The sequence below is a fragment of the Poecile atricapillus genome, chromosome 14 (assembly GCF_030490865.1).
Source record: "Poecile atricapillus isolate bPoeAtr1 chromosome 14, bPoeAtr1.hap1, whole genome shotgun sequence".
Lineage (NCBI taxonomy): Eukaryota > Metazoa > Chordata > Aves > Passeriformes > Paridae > Poecile > Poecile atricapillus.
In genome coordinates this window covers 6992663-7014121 of record NC_081262.1, presented here as the reverse complement: position 1 = coordinate 7014121, position 21459 = coordinate 6992663, and the positions used below count along the sequence as shown (strand labels likewise).

The window sequence follows — 21459 nt, the reverse complement described above, 5'->3', positions numbered from 1 at the left end:
CTTGACAGCTGCTGCCTTTACATTAATAGTCTCTGATAAGCATGGTCAGCATGCAGTTCATTCAGCAGTGTGACAGAAGAATAATTTTCCTAAAGAAAAGTAAGCAGAAGAGTGACATTTTACTTCCAAAAACTTAAAATCTGAGTTGTCAAATAGAAATTTACATAGAAGCCAGTAAGGCTGAGAGGCTACAGCCATTCCAGAGCACACATTGGCTGGATTGTGCAATATTCAAGGCCTCTTGGAAGATTCATGAAATAAATTTCTGGTGCTTAGTAGGGAGAGGCTTTTACTAATAGTCAAATTTTCAAGCAGGCAAGATCTTTTTCAGGTCCAACCAAAAAGACCACCTCTCTCTATGAACTTTATCTTGTTTAAACTAAAAATATCACAGCTACAGCACCGCCAGTCAAGATAATTTCAAATTAATAAAATGTTAGAGCACAGATGAAAGGAATTCAGAATTTTAATAAAGTAACTCAAGAATTTTACACCAATCTCACATTCAGCACACACAGGCATTAATTTAGGAAAAAGCTTTTGGAAGTTAGCATCAAGCTACTTGAGGAGTGAAGTTTGAAGTGAGCATCTAAGAGCTACAGGGAGCTAGAGAGGAGAAAGCCCACACTGCTGTTGCTGTGTGGTGTTACAGGGGCACACATTTAATGGCAGCTTTGGTGGCAGCTGCAGGTTGCACAGCCAAGCACACCAGACTGCTCTTTCTAATCACTGAAAATTAATCTGAAAAGTGAATTGTCCTCACTACTCCCTTTGTGCTTTGTGCTTTGGCCAGTGTTTATCTGTGTTCCCGTGGAGTATCACCTCAGACACACATCATGACTGTCCTTAACTAACCAAATTTTGCTCTGAGATCAGAGAATCTATTTGTAAAAGGACTGCACTTCTCCATGAAGCTATAACTAAAGCTTTGTCCATGTGATTGCTCAGGGATGCAGACAAAAAGGATCCTGGACTGGACACAGGGCACCAAGCAGCACTGGCATCTTCTTCAGAAAGTGCTTGTGAGCAATGGTGTCCTAACTCACCTGGTGCTGACAGTAACACCCTGAGGGGGAGAGGAATGCCCTTGGAGGGGAGGATGCTCAGCAGGAACTGGTACTTCAGAAAGAAAAAGCAAAAATCACAGCTGGAGGAACAGCTGGCCTTGTGCTGCTCTGTGGGGGGACACCAGGCATGGATTCATAACAAACAGCTGAAAAAACAAAAACAATATAAAGAGGAAATCAACAGCAGTGAAACTTTGTTTGAAGCTGCTCAACAATAGCACTTACATGGTTTTGTGTACATAGCTGGATTGTGACCTAAAGAAGCTTGAGTTTCCAGTTTCTTATTATGTGTGTATTCTGTAAGGCAAGATTCAAACCCAGAAGTACTTACAAGCCTTGATGTGGAATGCATTTATTGCCATAGCCCCTACAAATAGCAGCCTGCTCCCAAAGTACTGGCATGAGTGAATGAATGAATGTTGGCATGTTAATAGTGGTAATTTTGGATGAAGTCACACTAGTATATGGATATACAAGACTTACTTATCTCTTAATAGGTCTAAGATATAAAATGTCATGTTAAATCACAGAATTCTTCTTAAATCAGAATACTCAATGTATAATTGATGAAGTATATTTTCACATTCCAAGGTTTCTTTAATTTATTTAAAAAATCAAGACACAAGACTGCATGAACCAATGGGAAGACATCTCATCAGTTCATTTTTGAAAGACCTCTACAAGCCATATGGAAATGTCATGTTTTAAAATACAATTTGACATTAAAATGTCACAAACTGCCTCCACCTCTTGATTTAAGTAATTTTAATCACAGGTTTTAGTTTGTACAGCACCTTATGTTAAAGCACTATGCTGAAACTCTCTAATTTAGACCCAGCTCTTTCCACTAAGCCCAGAATATACAAGATCAAATATGAATTTAATGGAATGAAGGTCAGAATTTTATTGCTGGCATTCGTTGTCTTGAACAGCCATCACCGACAACTGACCCATGAGCATCTCAGTACTTGGTTTTGGTGAAGGTAAATATACCTACTGGTGCTCCAAGATTTTTATCAGCTCCTTCCAGTGATTCTTGGTATGAACTAAACAGGAAAACAACACAAACCATAGAAAGAAACTGAAAAGGACCTGCTTCAAGGAAAAATATTAAAATCACTTTTTATGTACACGTAAGCTTATGTTTCTACTGAACTAAGGGTTGTGTGAAGTCTGTAGTGAGAAAACTGTAAGAACATTTATCTACCTAAATATATTTAAATAGTTACTAATCACTCATATGAAAGTACTTGATTTTTATAGAAGGCTAGAAGTTTGCACATAGTTGTGCAACACAATGGTTGTTTCTGAATGTAGCTCTATATAGGGCCACCTTCCAAACTAAACAACAAAACTTGGACTTGAAATTCAAATACAACCAAAAAAAAAGACTCATTAGGGATCCAAATATACTGAAGACAAAAACTTAGCGAGCTTTCAACTTGTCATGAAAAGCAGCAATAAATGATAGATGCAGACCCAGTATGCCTTATTTTCAAAACCTGACAAGCCCACAAAACCAGACTTGCAGTAGTGCACTCTATTGTAAAAGCCATCAGTGCTTGTTTGTTCAAAATAGAAACTGTCAATACTTTAAGAGCCAACTAGGAGACATCAGTTTAGTGCAGATGGTGCCTCAGACTCATGCAAATATCACAGAGTGGCTCTGCAGAGCTGGCAGGACACTCTGTGCACGTTTTTGGTGGCACCTTTGGACTTTTGACATTCCAAACATCAAGCACTTATATTCAAGTAATTTCAAATTTTACACAGGAGCATTTGAAGAGCTGTTGCTCTGTTACAATTTGAACAACTACAAACATTAGACAATAGACACTTGAGAATGGAAAAGGGCAGCATACAACCTTAGATTGGCAAGGCAAAGCTTGTCAGATCTTGGGCTCCATTGCTGGGTACAGCTTAATTTATGAGAAATCGTGTCGGGTGAAAGTGAAAGGTGCATGCAAGTTTCTTTTTCTCACCTACAGATATCTCTGGTTTGTGAATACGTTATCTAGACTCCTATAAAAATAACACTGTGATAAGTAATTACCATAACAGACATGGGTTAGGTATTTACATTTTTGTTGTTTTCATAGATTTTTAAGGCAGAGGGAGACTTGAACAGTTGACCCTACTGTTTGACACAGACCATTGGTTTATTTGCATTCTGGTATCTCTGGCTCTTCCTTTGCTGGGAACTCAGTGGTGTTTCAGTCCACTCCAGACCACAAGAGCTTCCAGCACTCACCAGTGGAGCTAAGGAGGCTGAAGCACACTCACTACTGCTTTCATGCTGCCATTTAATGGAATCAGTTTTACATTCATTTCTGGCAAATGAAATACTTGAGTGAGTGTCTGGGGATAGCGAAAATATTCTCCAGGCCCCTTTTTTACCTCCATCCAGGTTTGTGAACAGCAGCTAAGCATATTGATGAAGGAATTAATACCTTTGGGCAGACGTTTTTCAAGTGCAACTGGGCTGGCTCCAATCACTCTCCAGTTCCACTGTTCTTCCCTGCCCGGAAAAATTAAGCATTCAGGTATGTAGGTTCGATTCAGAATAGATAATGTGGACAATTCACAAAACACTTTGGCTGGCCCAGTTAAATAACAGTATATACTGCTCATAAAACCAGTGCTGCTGAGTATCAATCACTGATTCTTCTGACAGATTGGTGTATTCCCTGTTTAGAAGGGACACAGTGCCTTCTGAAAAATGCTACACACTTCAGGCCTCCTGTGGTATCAGCCCGAGTAATAGTCACTAGCAACTTCTACAAACAAGGCTGGGAGGAACAGTCCTTATTAAGAAAATCTCTGAAGTCTACATTTACAGGAGTGTTCATTTAAATAGTGCCAAATTTTAATCAAAACTGTCAGTGTTTGGTGAATATCCCTTTTGCTTGTGGCAACTTTCCCTTCTGTTTCTTAGAAATGTCATTATACTACCCTGGGTTCTGGCTGGACACGATTGTCTGGGGAAAACAAAAATTCCAGCCAAAGGAAACAGAACTGAAAGTAACTGGAGAATCTTTCTCATTCATCTTTTGATCTGGGCAATAGATAGATGCATTTCCTTGTAACGGCTGCATTTCCCAGACGTAAAGCAGTAAAGCTCCCTCCACCAGTACTTCTGCAATTTCTGTCACACAGCTGTGGAGTGTTGCAAACTGATAACATTTGTAAAGAGTACTTGTAAAGTCATAAAAGCAGCAGTGCCATGAAGTTCTTACTCATAAACTGTGGAAAAAGTTTCTGTCCTTGAATTCCAAGCATTTTTCATGTTTTACAATGTCCTCAAGTTATAGTTTATGGTTTGTAATCTTACTCTAAGCTTGTTTAAATTCCTGGTACATGAGCAGGAAAAAGTGTATGGGTTTATTATTTCATCAGAAAAGTTACAGATATGTGCCTTAGGAGCAATGCTTTCATCTTTCCTGGTAGTTGTCTCTTGCAGGCTCATACTGAAGAACAAGTTTCCATCATGGTTTTCATTTGCTGCTTTTCATTCACATGTTTATATTGTCTATAAATGTCTGGATATGTAGTGCCTTGACTCAATAGCTCTCAAGTTGTACCTTCATGTTGCAGCTCTGCCTAAATGGGCAGATTGCATTTCAGAATGCACAGGTAAGAAATTATCATTTCAGAATGCACAGGTAAAAAAGAAGAGGCCTCTGGAAAGAGACATGTCATGTCCTGAGTCAGTCCCTGTCCTACATCCCTCTGAGTGGCAGAAGGAAACTTGTTTTTCCAGCACTTTTACTAAGTGCTACAACTTGGCTGGGCACAATTTGGCCTCTGGAAGCAGGTTAACTCTGATCATACAAGCACAAGAGTCCTGTGAAAGGTGGGATGAGACCCTTAGATTGCAGACTTAGAAACTCTGAGGTGTACCTAAGCATGTCCAAATGCCTCAGCAGGATGGTGCTCCTCCCATTGCAGAGCTGACTCTGTTACCCACTGCTTTGGACTGAAGCCCTTCCTTGTATCTTTCCCCACCCTCTTCCTCCTTCAATGTACACAGATCCTGCAATAAAACCTTCTCAGTCAGAAGGAAAAGGAACTCTTTATTGCATTGAAATTAGAAAGCAAGAGATGACTTACACCTGGAGGTACTGCAGCTGCATTTCATCAGCCAGGAAATGTTGCATAGTCACAAAATGTTGCATACAGGAGAACTGAGACTACTTGTTTTTTACCCTCTGCCCTGTTGGGCATCAGTTTCCAAAGATGGGCTGGGTTCTCTAACTTCCCTAGAACTCAGGGCTAGTTCTTCGTGGTCCAAACCTGTTGTTAAGTCTAACATTTCTTTGGCTGCTGCAGCTACGGCTGAATACTCATTTAATCTCACATGCTGTACTTAAGAATATATTCTAGGAAACTTTAATTAATTCATATTTTCATCTGAAATACAACTACATTTTTTTAAAAAATATTTTTAACATGAAACACCAATTCAGTATGGTTTTCCTTCCCTCAGGGTTGCTAGTTTAATGTTTATGGAACAACTGACACTATTTTTTCAAACTGAATTAAATAATAGAGGCTTGAAGTATTTCTCATCCCTTCAGAGACTTCATTAGAGACACTTTCTTAAAGGGGTATCATTATCTTTTCAACCTCCTCAGTTTTATCCAGCAGTTTACTACTGAGATCTTTTGTGGGAATGTGGGTGCTTCAGGCTTCAGTTTGGGGAATCAGGCTCAAACCTCTCCCTAGCATGGACTCAAGGACATGCTTCTCAAGCTTATTTTGAAATTAGGACTTCACACCACAAATCCATAGAAGGAAATAATCTCTGGTCTTCCTGTGAATTTGCTTTAGTTCACAGAAAGGCTTTCAAGAGCCATTGACCGACAGAAAGAATGGGCCTTGCCTTTAGGCCTGCAGATTGCAGCTTTGATTTAACAGAGGTGAGTCACTGACTTCTGTCTCAGCTTCAAATACCACTTAAGTAGCTTATCTAATAACTGATTAATCTGCAGTAAGTTAACAGCACTCAGAGGGGTCACCAGAATTCAGTGCTTCCCAGCCACAAGTGACTGCTCTAGATGTTAAGTTCCCAAATACTTAAGAAATATGCCTCATTCCCTCTCAGTGAGAGGAGACTGCTACTTAGTTGTTACGACAACTGCAAGAAAAGGGAGAAACTGAAGTTTGACTGCTCTCCACCAAGCAGGGATATAATCTTGCTTTTCCATATTCTGAGGGAAGTCTAAGTACTAATCAGCTGCTCTCTTGGCTTGCTCCATTTTTAAGACTGCCTTTCTTCAGAGACTGATTTTTGAGCAATCTCAAGAGGGGAAAGTCTTTAGTTCTGTAGGCAACAGTTCCTTACTGGCTGCTTGCATGGCACATTGGCTGCTTTGGATGTCCTTTCAAAGAAATTCAGTGCTCTCAATGTACACCACAGAGTACCATAAACAGGTCCAACACTTCATCTCAGAAACCTCCAACTTCCCTTGGGCAATGCTCAATGTTGTGACACACTTCTTTTCTGGCTATTAGCCTACGTAACTAGAACAAGTTCACCAGGCAGTGTGTTTCAGAACAGGGCTGAAATCCATGCTCTTATTCAATGCTGAAGCTATTGGATTGCCTTTCCTTGCTGTGCCTGTGCTTCTTGTCTTGTCTTTCACCCAGTGACCTGCTCTTGTCACATTTGAGAGACAAGCAGAGCAGTCAGAAAGACAAGCACATCTCTGCAGTTTGAATTGCCTTGGAAAAGCATGTGGGCTTCTTGCAGTCAGACTTCTCCAGTTTGCTGTATTATGTGAGTTCACTCTAACAGTGTGTAGTGACAGTCAGTGTGAATGTGTGTAAGTAATATATACAAGATATAGCAGGGGGATGAAGAGGGTAGACACTGCTGAAAATAACTTGGATGATAAAAGCATCAACTGGGAAGATGAATTTTCAACACACTGACTCATTCAGATGGAGTAATTTGAACAAAATTGCAGTGATCATCCAGACTCTTCTCTAAAGCACAACTTATGACAGATAATGATAGATAATAATAGAAAGGTGGTAAAGAGCTTGTGAACTCTGAGCCTGTAAATACTTGTACAGTAATAAGCTGGAATGCTTTTACTAGATGTTTTCAGCATGCAGGATTGAAAACATGGTTTTTCCCTCCAGCAGAGGGGGCTTGGCAGTAAATTTTCTCAACACAAAACCAAATGATTTCTTCAGAAATTGAGTAATACTAACATTGAACTGATTTTTATAGGAACTTGCATAGTATTATAGGTAAAAACAGGACTTCCTCCAAATGAGAGATTCAAATATAAACAGACACAATTCCAATGAATGTTGTTCTGGCTATCATGGTTTGCCTTATTTCTCAGTGTGGCTTTTCTATTTCAGCAGAAAGTCCTTGCAGTTACACCTGACAGGCAGTGTGCAAATAAAGGTTTTGGTCCTAATTCCTTTGAAAAACTGAGTCCAAGTTCCTGTTAAGTCAGTCCCTGTAAAATACTTTAACATATGCACAAGATAAAAAGAGAGAAGGCACTGAGGTAAAGTCCTGGTGAAAGTTTTCCAAGCCACAACAAAGGTGTGTATTTGAAGGCAGAATGTCCTCTGTGTAGTCCAGGAGTTTACAATAGAGTTATCTGAGGACATAAAAAATTGACATAAATCTGGATGGCCAGAAGAGACACTTGGCAACCTCACAGGATGGGTGAGACCAAAACTGTGAATGTAACCCAAGGTGGTACAAAAACCCATCTGAAGTTAATGGTTAGTGTTAAGTTGCACACAGTGTTATGTAAAGACAAAAGAGTGACACAAATTTTCCATTAAATTAAAACAGGCTTGCTAGTCATCTGGTAAATTCTGCTTTTTCATGGTTAATTGGACTTGTCCCCCAAGTACTGTTTCCTTGCTTGATTTCAACTCTAATAGGGGAAAAGTACAGGCAGGTGCATTTGAATACCTGGGATTATATTCTCATTATTATTTCTGATGAATAGTCTTACTCCACATGCGACTACTTGAAAATGGCACTGTTCAGTGCTGTTCAAAAACCTGATTCTTTTACTTCTAATAAGAACTAGCTGTCAATTTTAATGACAGATTCTGGTAAATGTAATTTCACCTCTGTGACTCCAGCTTCTGGTGAGGGAAATAATGAAAATAATGATGCACAGGAGTAACTCAAAATTAAATTCATGCCAGATGTAGCAGAAGGTACAAATGACTCACCATGACCAGTAAGGGTGCAGCACTTTCCCTTCCTGACATGGGCACGGGCTGTCCTGTCACAGCCACAGGCAGTAGTCACCTTGCAGGATGCTGGCAGGTGCAGCACTCCCAGCACTGGGCTCTGCCTACTCACTGCCCTCACTGGTCATTCTGGTGAGCTCTTCTCAGAAGGCAGGATCTCAGCACCTACTTTGTGTTTGTGGGCTGCCACCCACGGAGCCCCATAATTTTCCCTAAGTACTAATATACTTAAAATAAGAGTATGTGGGGGAGGAAGAGGAGGAGGAGTTCTGGTCACCTGGTGAAATGAAATTATCTTTTAGCATGGATATCAGATTAAATATTAAACCTCCTTATTTGGAAGTGGATGTACTATGTACTGACACTATTTCTGGTAGAAGAAAAAGGAGTTTAGGGCAGTTTATTGTGAGCAAGGGGGATGGGACAGGTCACTTTGTGTCCTTGGTCCCCAAGCCAGAATCCCAGCTGATGGCACCAGATCTGATAGATGGTGAGCCCCAGCCCCTCCTGCCTTTGAGTCCTCTTATCCATGCCACATCTCCAGCACTTCCAGCCACTGATGTCAGCTCCCCTGTCTTTGGACTTGGTGTCCTCTGCATCACTCACTCCACTTCTCCAGTGCCAGGTCCCCAGTGCCAGCCACCCCTCAGCTCCCTCTGGCCTCTGCAATAATCTGGGTTCCTTCCTGGGTATCCCCTCCTCAGGTGTGCTGGGGAAAGCCCTGACTCCTGCTTTTCTGCTGGGAGGGTTGCAAAAAACCACCGAGTCCTCCATCATTCACCGTGGTGAGGGCAGCAGGACTTGGCTGAGGGAAAGCAACCGAGTGGCAGCTTTGGTAAAGCCATGCCCTGCAGAGCACTGCTGTGGGGGGCACTGCAGGGGACTGGGGAAGAGAAAATTGGGCAGTTATAGGAATTGGCAAGAAAAAGAAGAATGTACTTTGATGTTAATGACTTGAGTCAGAATACAAGGAGGCTGAACTTCCCAGAAAGGAAGTTCACTAACAAGGAACCACAGATAACCTTCAGATGCCAAACTGAAAACTCTGGAGAAAGTAGACAATTCTCAGAAGAGAGAAAAAACCCTGTACAAAGTATACTTAATATAACAGAAAGAAAGCAAAAGGCAGACAGAATATTGAAACTAAAAGAGATATAAAACAGAAATTAAAGGGTCACTTAGATGACATTGGGCTGGAAAGCAGAAAAAACCAGAGTGGAGTAAATTTTAAACCTGGGCCATGGGTATTTTTTCACACAGAGAAAGGTCAGATGGGACAACATTCCAGCACTATTATGAAGGAAACCAATAAGGAGTTAGATGGGACTAGCACAGAGCTAGTACAATAAATTAAAAAAAAAATAATAAAAAGGACTGTGGAGGGAAAGAGACAAGGTAGAAATAGAAGTGTAAAGAAAGTGGCAGCATAATAAATATTGTATGGATAAAGAGGTTAAGAACAGTTTGTTCTAGGTCATTTCATGGAAGCTTGCAGATCTCCCAAACCTGTTTTATTAAAGCCCAGTGCCAAGTTTAAAGCTGTGTGTGTAGAGAACTTCTCACATGGAAAGCCAACCGTCTGTACAAATTCAAAATGGACCAGGGAAAGTATTACCTCAATGGCAAAGGATGATGTTCCAAAACCATGAGCCCTGAAGAGTAAAATGACACTTGACTGCTTCAGACATAAAATATTCTGTGCAAGTGCAAGTGAGACTGGATGCTGCTGATCTAAAAGCTACTAGATATTGCTACTGCTGTTACTTTAATATGGGGATTTTCCAGCTCAGTTCATCTTTCCATAGGTGTTAATTCTTTGAAGGAACAGTAGGTACATTGGAAAATAAACAAATACATAATTGTCTCCTATTCAGTATATTTACACACATCCTCTTAAAAAAATAAAAAAGAAAAAAAAAAGGTAATTTCTGAGTATTCTTGCACATGAAATGAAAGCAACAAAAAATTTATTTTTAGGCCATCAAGAGATGCATATAAGAATCCAGTAAAAATATGTGACTATAAGTCCCAAGAACTTTCACATGAAAGATCCAAGCAGACACATCATTTTGCAGGCGTGGGTGGGTCACTGCTAACCAGACAAGAAGTCTGAACAGTCCTGTTGGGCCTACTGTGAGATCATTACCTTAAGACAATAAAATGTAATGGGTCATATTTGTCAATTTGATTCCTCCAGGGATGAATGGAGCCCCTCTTGGTATGGTGCAAAAAGAGAAGTAAAACCACCCAACTAGGAAAGGGTGTCTGTGCCGAGTTCGCAGTGACTGCAACGGCTGAGTCACAGTGGGTTCTTGGACATGCAGGGGAGTTTTAGCAGGAAACCGCCTACCACTTTATTTACAGCTCTCCTTCAGCTCTGCCATTCGACTCAGCTCAGGAGATGATTTTATCATTCTCCATCTTGTGGATGCAGTTGCACAGAGACACTTTCCAAAAGGCCACATATGTTTAGCGTTGGTTTTTCATGAGGTTTCAATACATTCACTTCAGATGAAAGAAATACTGCCCCTCCTGCCTCCTCTCCATCGACTCAGATTTGTTTGAGTCATCCCTGACCTGCACAGATGCTTTGTATTGCTCAGCTTGTCTGTTTAGAAACCAGGGGCAGTGTGTGCCTTGTGAGGACAGGCAGATGCAGTAGCCCAAAAGCACTTATCTTCAAAATTTTGAAGACTTCTGGTGTCTTGTGGTTAATTTTAAGTAAAGCAGGAGTTCCAAGATCCAGAAAAGCAGGGGGATCCTCAGTTCTACCAGCCTGTCTTGCCTCAACTCAGTGATTTCCACATTCAGCACCTGGGAGAGTCCTGCTCTCCCACCTCCAGCGCATTACTTTTTGGAAATTAACATAATTAAAACAACAGGAAGTTTGTATTAAAAAAAAAATATTTTGGAATGGTAGGAAAGTTTCTCCATAGAACATAGAACTATCTACAGGAAATCATGTTAAAAAAATCTAATTGTTTGCAAATTCCAGCCCTTAAAATTGAGACAGGGCCTTCCTTGTGTTCTCTGCCAACTCTGTCCTAGTTTTGTGAGAGCTGAGATCACACATTTCCCCAGCACCCCTGTATCAGTCAGTGCACACATGTGTGAGTGGGCAGATTTCAGGTTGCATATGCAAATATAAATCTGATATTGGCCATTTTTTCAGTTCTTGGCTTTGTAACCACGAGCCATTGGTGCGGTGTGTGTACCATGGTACAGGATGGCAGGAAGGCTGTGGTATGTGCTCTACTGAAGAGCAAACCCCTAATTAGGAGAACAGAAGAGGAAATGGGGTAATGATTCTCTGGAAGAGTGATGTGCTCTCTGCACAGCCTCATGATTGCACTGAAATCCCATTTTCATTGGGGTATAGCTACTAAATCCCTGGTGAAGAGGACTTGTCTCCAGTCATGGAGTGCTCCTCAGTGTGGTAAACTCAGTGGAGAAAAATGCACAGACCCTCCAAAATCTGCTTCTGCCTACACAGGCATCTGTTGTATTTCCCCAGCCCAGAGAAGGAGGCTGGGAGGAGCTAAGGGAAGAAACAAAACCCAAGAAGATACCCATTTCTGTTTGCATATAGCAGTATGCAGAATAGTTTATGTAAATCAGAATCAGCTATGGGACTTCTGGGAAGTTGGCAGTGACACTGTCAGTGTCTTGAAGTTAAGGTATGAGTGAAATAAAGAGAGGAAATTCTCTTAAAGCTGTTTCTAAATGACCAATACAAACATGCAGTTCATTCAGCAAGAATTGCTTTGGCAATCTACATTGGCAGATTCAGATACTTGGGATCACTTTCTCTTTTTTATGCTGCAAAAAACTCTGCTTGTGGGTCATTTTTTGAAGCCAGATTCAGCTTTAGCCCTATGTTTGAAGGTCACATTTGAGAGATCATCACAGGCAGAGCAGAGAAAGGAAGCTGCATGAATCATGAGAGATGATCTATTTGCCAAAGCCCTGTGGGCTGTACCACTCTTGGCATTTTGTGCAGCAAGTCCATCACATGAAGAGGATTCATACATGACCTGAAAAAACTCCATGAGTGTAACTCCCTAACAACCAGAAAACTGTAAACTATTGTTAAAAACTGTTAACAACAACCCTAAAACTGGGTTTTACCTCTCCAGGCTCCAGTCTTGTGTTTCCCTCTCCCCAGAGATCACAGCTCTCCTGGTCTTCCGTCACCATCACAACCACACGTTGGTTCAAAATGAACAACCACACTCAGCTCTGCCTGCCACCTGCTAGCAGAAACTGGGAATTCACTGCAATTCATGCAACTGGCGGCAGGTCACACACATGTTATGCCCCTGATACCACAATTTATCTGCACAGTTGATATTTTAGAGTTTCATGTATGTAGTTCAGTTTCCCTGAAATTACCCTTTGAAGAAAAAAAAAAAAATTAGAAAAAAAAGAAAAAGAAAAAAAAAGAAGAAAAAAAAAAGAAGAAAAAAAAAAAAGAAAACCCCACAGCCTTTCAGGGGATCAGAAACCAATTTCAGGAAACATTACCAACTTTGATGGTAAATGCAGCCACTGAGAGTAAATGCATTCTTTTGTTTGTGTGTGTGTGTGTGTGTGTGTGTGTGTATTGGACCAAGTTTTTTATTGAATTTCCTAGAACAGAGGAATAAAACTGTGCAATGCTATGACTTACTGCTGGAATACCAAAATATACCCTTATCAGTGGTGAGCTATTTTTAGTATGGTCCATGAGCAAGCAAGAAGTGAGGACTTTTTTGATCCAGGCAAGCTGCTTTTTCCAGCCCTGGGAACCCTCCAGTGCAGGGATCTCTTGGCAGCCCCTGCCTGGGGCTCCCCTGATCTCTGGCCCAATGGTCAATCAATGACTGTCCTGGGGAAAATGGGACTCTAAGAAAGGAAGGATAAAATACACAAGGAATAAAAAGCCAGAATTAAACTGGAGGAGTTAGGCAGTGTCCTTTCAACTAATTCAGAATTTTTAATGCAACTGTATCTAGAAGAGAGCTTTAAATATCTTTGTCCTTAATCTCTTCAAAAATAGGCTATTTTTAGCAGGAGATCTAAGGTCAGGACTTCTCTATTCTGGGTGCAATCCTACTTTTCCATTTTGCTAAAAAGATCTACTTAGAGATCTCTGCCCAATTGCCACTGGCAGCATTTTGGATGCAGAAGTCAAGTCTGCACGTGAAGTCACATTTGCATCCTCCTACAGCCACAGCACATCTATCCACATTCCTAATAAAGCAACAGCAACAACTACAGAACGAAATGTTCACCTTGCACAACTAAGAAAAAAGCTTCTGAGACACTTCCTAAGAACACAGCCACTGTACTATTGTTGCTGTGTTTATACACCACTGGAACGGGAAATCTTCTGAAGGGCTCTGATGAAACTCCCGCCAAGTCTTCAGCAAAGAAGTCTAAACTCACAGAAATTTCCTCCTGACCAGAGCACAGACTCTGAGCATGGACTTGGGAAGGTACTGGGGCACTTTTAATGTAGTCAGAAATTCTGAGTGTCTGACTGAAGCTCAGAGGCCAAACCTCTCAGGATGTGCAGGACCTTGTCTGTAGCTGCTCCGCCTTTGCCAAGGGTAAGGACAGCACTGTATGAGGATTACAAAGGGTCTAACTGCAAAAAGTACTCCCTGTTAGTAACTAAACCTTTCTTACAGACCCAGGAAGAGAGTATATAAACCTATTTATATAGGAAGTCATGGTAGAGAGCACAGTATTTAAACTTACATTAAATTTACATTCATACATTTATTGGTATTTCTTGCTAGTATTGTAGTAATCATTGTATCTATTTGCCCATAAAAGCTCTTGAGGGAAAAAGTCCCAGCACTTGGCATGGGAAGAATGATATCTGTTTTTTCTTTACAAGTTATCACACAGCAAATCTGAATTTTTAAGATAGTGATTAGAGAAATCTAATTATGGAACTTCAGCTTAGATATGGACTAAATCAGCAACTACCTGAAAGCTGCATTAGTTTATGTTGGATGAGGCTGCAGTGTCAGGAATATACAGATCACTTTGTTAAGAAGTAAATCCTGAAAGTCATGGACACAGTTTTGGTACTGCTGCAGAAACTGAGTGGTAACTCAGTCCACTCCCCAGTGATATAAGACAGAGCCAGTACAGAACAGCTGAAGAAAAGAACTATTTGCTTCAAAGAAGTACAAATTTAAATTGTTGTAAGAATAGCCCCAGTTACCTTTCCAAAAGGCTTTTCTGTCAGTAAAGGAGTATTAGAATTACCTGTGGTTTCAGGCATGACAGGTCACTACTCACATGTCCAGTAAGTTTTTGAAGGTCATCTGGGCAAGCTCAATTCAATTCAATTTACGTGATTAAGGGTAAGGCTTCCTCTAGACTCATTATCAGAAATTTTGCCAGTATTTTCTTGTGATGTTATTGTGAACTGAAATAGCTCTGCAGTTGAAATACAGCACTCATTTCCAGTTTAACACAAGTGACAATAGGACTTCTTGCACTCTCAGAGGACAAAGTAGCCCTGGAAAAGTGAGTCACCACAGACAGAAACCCTCCCTACAAGAGCAACTCCATGAGATCTCTTCAGAACTCCTGCAGGAAATCCTCCAGGCTGGGCACTCTTCCCACTTTCATATTCTTAATTATCTAATTTACTGATAGAGGACATCAAGGCCCCTATGCTAAGCTACACTAATTTTACATAACATAATATTTCTTCTTAATTAATCCAAATGTGTGTGTGGTGAGGTCTGTATATAACTAATAAAGGTATTTCTAAAATTAGAAAATGCTTTACTAATATTGTTGGATGATGTTTCTTTAACATCAGATGCCAAAAATTCTACATTTAAAGGACTTTTTTATCTTTCATCAGAAACTGTCAGCTTATTCTTCTGATTCCTAGAAAATTTCCTGGAGCTGGAACATGGTGAAGCTAATCCATTTTGCACTCAGCTTGTTGAGTTCACATGTAAAATTGGCTGAGGTTTGCAATAAATCTGGAGAGTGAAAATGTCTGAAGAAAAGAATCCAATTCTTTTTCCACAAGAGCAATTATGGTAGGGTTTTTTCCTTTCTTTTCTTGGCAAATGAGGAATTAATATTTGTACTCTGACGAAAACTATTGACCCACCTATCAGGAACTATCCTTTCTCCAGGGACAGAGGAGGAACAGAAATCTGGATAATTTCTCAATACTTTGCAGAGCATAAGCCAATAATAAAATCTATACAGTAGGAAAAAACGTGCACATTCAGTAGTTTCTATTTGTTTGGTATAGGAGTTATTAGATACTGCAGAACCTAATGTATTCCATCATCAGAAGACTTTGGTGGTTTATGATTTGGGATTTGACTGCAACTGTAAAAAAGATCTGTCAATGAAAGTAGATTACAATCCCAGCAGGAATATAGAGGTCAGCATGTCATGCCCATGGAAGGTCTTTTCTCTGAGTATTAATAGTGATTTATTCAGATTTAGCCATCCAGACTTGATGGCTTCAAGTATTAAAAATCCAACCAAATATTCTGAAAGTGTCTCAGTCAAGTGTGAAAGAAATAAGATTGTCCACCTGAACCTGGCTGAGAAGCTGCAAAATACTGTTTTGCCATCAACTTCTCATTTCTCAACTTCCAGTATCCTAATTCTGTCTCCTATAACAGCACCACATCAGTCTTTGTTCATTTCAAGAACAAGACTACTTTTTTCCTTTTAATTTGAACTGTAGAATCTCTCTACATTCAAAGAAATGGACCTGAGATTTGGATCCATTTAACCATATTAAGAATGAATTTTATTCAGTTTCTGTGGACTGAAAACCAAAGATGAGGGAACACTTGAATAATTTCCTTTACCTCACCCCAGCCATAAAAATCTCCCCATGTGTTGATTATGCCCAAGAATAAAATGCATCAGGAACTGATTCCACAATCCTTGACTTACTTCAATAGAAGCTCAGCATTTGCCTCTGGAATTGTGAGAGCACCAGGAATATCATCAACACTGTCCACCTGCAGCAGCAAATGAAAATTTATAATCATGTAAACCATTCAGTACAATCTAAACCGAAAGGAAAGAGAAGTGGTGGAAAATGCCTGAAAAAATGGGAAACTATAAAAGCAGAAAGTGAAGATAGCATTGAAATAGTAAGAAAGATATACTGGAAACCTTTTTGGATTATTAATTGATGTTTTTCTTGGTATCCTCACAGTTCCCACTCAAAAATATTTTTTTTCCAAAAGCTCACAACCTCTCCCATGCACTCTTTATAGTCAGAATCCCCTTCCCGTATTTCATGGACCTGTATTTGCCTGAGGACTCCAACTGCATGGACATACAATAACCCTGGCTCCAAAACCCACAGCACTGTTCAGCACTTCAGCTAATTTTCCTGTGCCAAGTTAACCACTCTCCTTTCAGGGGCTTGAGATCTGAAAAGACACGAGAACAGGGAACTGGAGAAACAGTGTGGCTTCAAGCAAGGGAGAGAGTGCTGGGGAGCAAGGGAAGCAATGGAAAGGGAGGAGAGCTCTGTACTGGCTCAGTCTGGAAAGGATCACTCCAGTGGTTTATTTCAGCCAGACTGGAATAAAATTAGCAACTGGCTTTGAAATTCAAGGGCTGTGTTCCTCCAGAGAGCACCTGAAAGCTCTGTAGTCCAATAGGTGTATCTGGAAGCCTCACTAGCTTCATATGCTGCTGCCCTAGCATGTCCAGCCCTGGATTTATTGCTGCAGTTCCCCTGAACAGCTCCCTGCTACCTCTGCAATTAGCACCAACATTATTTTCAGGGATCCAAAGTTCCTTCATCAGTTGTGGAGTATGTACATACAGACACACTCACACACAGTCAAGCAAGACAAATTTGTCATTTGGATGAGAAAACACAAGAAAGCAGGCTCCCCTTTCACAATATTTTTACCAACAATTTGAGACTTTCCCTTTTTTTTTCCCCATTCAAGTAATTACAAAGAAGGATGTCTAAACTACTGAAATGCAGAAAGCCCAAACCACATTTTCATGTGGTTAAGTGCTCAGCATTTGAATTCATGAGACTAATGTGAATCTTGATTTGACTTAGTTAATATCAACAAGGAACTTCCACTGAGCATCAGACAGGATCCATTTAATCTGGGCTCAAGGAAACCAGCATTTACTACCCTGGAAAATAATTAACATCACTTAAGATAAGCAATTCCAGAATAGCCAGCTGAGAAAGAAATTTTCCTCATAGCCTCATACAGTAAATTTATTGCTTATTTGAAAAATAGCAGTTTATATCAGTTACAGTGAAATGTCTCAGACAACATGATCTATTTAAAGGAACTTAAGGGATAGAGAAGCTCAGCTGTAACTCAGTCTACAATTAAGTTTAATTTGCTTAACTTCCAAACCCCACTGTTCTCCATCCTAGCCAGCACACATGTACAACTCCTTTTTAGAAGACAAAACCATTAATTCCTCTCATCCATCCCATCTGGATGGGATCTGACCTGTACATTCTCCACAGAACAGCACGAATTCCAGTTCAGACAGAATTAATTACTGCTGTACCAATTGGCTTGCCCTTGTCTAGGTAGATGCTTATCAAGGCTTGATAACAAATCGGTGACATCTTCAAAATGTAGTTTGTTCTTGGCATAATGATGAATATGCTGTGACTGACAGCCTGGCCAGACACACATTGTTCTTCAGTGATACCTAGCATGATAACTAATACCAGTGAGTAACATCTGTAGCTGTTTTACCTGGAAGAGTTGACTAAAAGGATAAGAAGATGAGCTGTATTCATCAGGCCCACTTATTATCTCTTAGAAAATGATTGACTGGATAGCATGGGAATGGAGATGTGTGTGAGGAAATGTCACAATAGCTTCATCTCTTGGACACATCCTGTTTAAATATATCAAACTCTAACCCAAATACTTCATCAAAGTGGGTGACAGAGGTTCATGCTTGGCTCAGTGCTGCTGGTTTCATTGCATCTGAAAGCAGACTCAGAGACAGTGTGGTGTCTGATTTACTTGCAAAATCAAAGAATTCCGATTTCAAGGGTTTCGTTTAAATGAAAATTCAGATTCTGGAGAAGAAAACAAAACCCACTAAAACAGGAAGGATGGTATTGTGGTTAAGTTTCTAGTATAGGGCCTATACTAGAATGAACTATGCTCCATTCCTAGCCAATCTGCATACTATCTCACTCTCTGACTTCAAGCAAATCACTGGATCTCTTGGTGCTTCAGTTCCCCTTTTCTAAAGATGATGTTGGTGACTTGATCAGTTTAGATACTGAGCACATTCATGTAAGAGCTACCATGTACAGTATCAGCACAAGAGACTCTAACCTCAAAAGACTAATAGTCATATAGGTGACCCTATTTACTGAACTATTTTTGCAAGAAAGTATCAATTCCATATTGATTCCCACACTGATCCCCCACTTACTATACCAAACTCTAAACATGCTGTCCCACAGATACATTGCCTACCCATTAATCCAGATTCATAACAGAATCAGTGTCTGCTTCTATTCTCAAAAGCTAGGAAAAAGCTAAAATGTGGAGTGCCTGCTGATCCTAAGCTTTTCATGTTTGTTGATTTTTTTTTTTCCTGGAGGACTGTCCCTGCAGTGGGGATGAATTCAGCAGGGTGTGGAAAGCCCCATAATGGAATTTATACTGGGAAATACCACACATGGTATCACAACCTCCTCCCTCCTGGTGATTTTAGAGGGTGAAGAAAGGCTTGGAGCACAAGTAGAGGAAGCTCTGCCTGCATCATTCTGTTTAGTTGGGCTAAGAGTGTGGGGTTTGGAAAACTAACCAACAGGCAAATGTCTCATGTATCCCCAACAGATACAGCACTCTCCTACCTTCAAAACCATCTTCACAACCATGTTTATTCTCTTGCTGCCTCCTGGCAGACCTTACCTGACAGCTCTATTCCCAGTGCTTTCAAAACAGATTCACTGTCACCTTTGTTCTGTTTCTACCCAGTAAGCCATATTCCTGCTGCACAAATGCCCACCAATTCCTCTGAATTTTCTGTCACTTTTCAAAACAATGTTGGCAAAATAGGGCTAAGAACTTTTATTTTTAACAAAAGTTGAGTTTGTTCTTTGTCCTGGCTTTTGGAGGTTTATTGACACCTTCAGAGCAAAAGCATTTACTTTCCTGCTCTAGAAACAAGGGAGAAAGGAAGATGAGATAATGTCTCCAAGTAATTTTCTCTCCAGATTTTGCTCTTCCTTTCTGGGACCATCAACAAGGAAGGGAATTGTTGTTTTTCCACATGGAGGAAAATAGGCATTTCACATGGACGGCTTTACTTACCAAACAGACTCTAAGTCTAATTCACCTTGCAAAAAGCAGCAAGTGCTCCTTAAGTTGCCAGAGCACAGATCAGAATCACCTGGACTGGCAGCAGTTCTTTCTCCTTCAGTCCTTTATGTGAAGATGTTTTGCTGTGAGCCCTGTCCAGCAGCTCTGCCCCGGTTCCCATTTCTGCACTGCCCTCTGCTGGGTCCAGTGACCGCAGCCTGGGGGATCCTGCTGGCAGAGAGCTCTTCCCGAGGCACACACTGCCGGGGTTTAAGGTGAGGGAGAGGCTACAGGAAAGGATACGGAAGGATGGGAATGGAGGGTTGCAAAAACAAAACATGAGTGGGTAAATCTGAAGATCTCCCAAGAAAGCTCAACTTGTGGGACCCTCATATCTTAACTCTCAACTCCTTTCACAAAAACTTCACTCACTGGGCCGATCTCCTTCACACACTACATCTGAAGCCCACTGCTCCTGGGCAAGCCTTTCTGAGGCACTTCATGGAGCACTCTGGACCACTGTCACTATGATTCATATACGGGCCTCACATAGGATGTCAAACTCCATAAGCAGCAACCTGACACACTTGGCTTCTGGTGTCCAAGCTGGCAGGTTCACTCCATCACTCTCCTCTGCGACTGGGAGTCTTTGAGCCTTGCCAAACTCTGAAGCTTTGCAACAGAATATTATTACCACATTCCTGCTCAATGAACACGACTTTTTGGATGGACACTTTGTCAGCTGCACTACTCAGTCCATGGCAGACAGACTGCATGTGCACCTGCAAGATCCTTCTTTCCCCTATGATCTTACAAAACTAAAAATTACACGAGAGTGAAACAGCTTTCTTGGCACATCTACAGCAACCCTCAGCCAACTCTGTCTCATGTGAGAAACACACACCCCACTGTGCCATGAAGTACTCTGCCCCTTACAGCCACAGCGACAGCAGGACAAGGCTGCAGCTGCAGGGAACTCATTCACTGGGTGCCCCAGGGACTGGGAGAGGAGTTAAGAGGATCTGAGCTGTACTTTTGGTTCTGATTTACCTTATCTTGACAGAGTTAAGCACTTCAAAACCCTCTTCTTTGAAGGGCAGGGGGGAGGAAGGAGACTTTGTCTTAGCTAAGTAGACTTTAAGCTGTTAAGGGCAAGGCCTGGCTGTACTACCTGTGTGAACAGTAACAGTGCTGTATCCAAACCATGGAATCTAGTGCATGGAGCACACTATGCCAAAGCAAAGAGTGGCAATATTGCATGTTCAAATTCTAAGGGAAGTTCCAGTTCCACCACTCCTTCATGTTTTTGTTTTACACAGTAAAGCACATGAGCTTTCTGAAGTAGCTTATGCCAAACCTTGACTAAAGCTCTGTTGCTCAAAACTTGAGAGAGGATTGAGAGCATAAAGTGAATCTCTGTGCCAGGTCTTAAAATTAATAGCACACTGCTTCTCCAAACTCATGACAACTATGCCTTTGCATGACAGAACATAAGCAGTAAATTTTGGTGGCTAAAAAATCATCAGAAATTTCCAGATTCACCTATTGTACACTGGCTGCACATCACTGTAAGGTGCTGTATTGCCACCAGGTTAAGTCAGTCTGCGATCACACTGGATTTTGAAAAGAATATTTAGTCTCAAAGCAAGAAATATGTTCCCTCAACTTCATCCCAAAGGACAACTCACAAGGCACTTCCAGCCCCTCTCCCCTTAACCATTTGACAGAGGCATTTCCTTTGCATTGTCACAAAATGTCATGTTAAAGGCAGGGAAACCTCTTGGCCTTTAAAATGTAGTGGTTATTACTTTAAGAAACATACTCTTTGGAAGAAAGCACAC

General features: G+C 40.8%; 1 long non-coding RNA gene across 3 annotated transcripts in view; it reads right to left on the bottom strand.

The window, feature by feature from the left end:
- LOC131584702 (uncharacterized) overlaps window positions 1-21459 on the bottom strand; it is a 56485-nt gene that overhangs the window by 339 nt on the left and 34687 nt on the right. For 2 of the 3 annotated variants that reach the window (XR_009278787.1, XR_009278786.1), the window contains one exon: window positions 1047-1213. This is a non-coding gene — a long non-coding RNA (uncharacterized LOC131584702). Of the gene's footprint in view, window positions 1-1046; window positions 1214-3517; window positions 3586-21459 lie in introns of those variants that run through there. The other variant, XR_009278788.1, reaches the window with a different exon arrangement.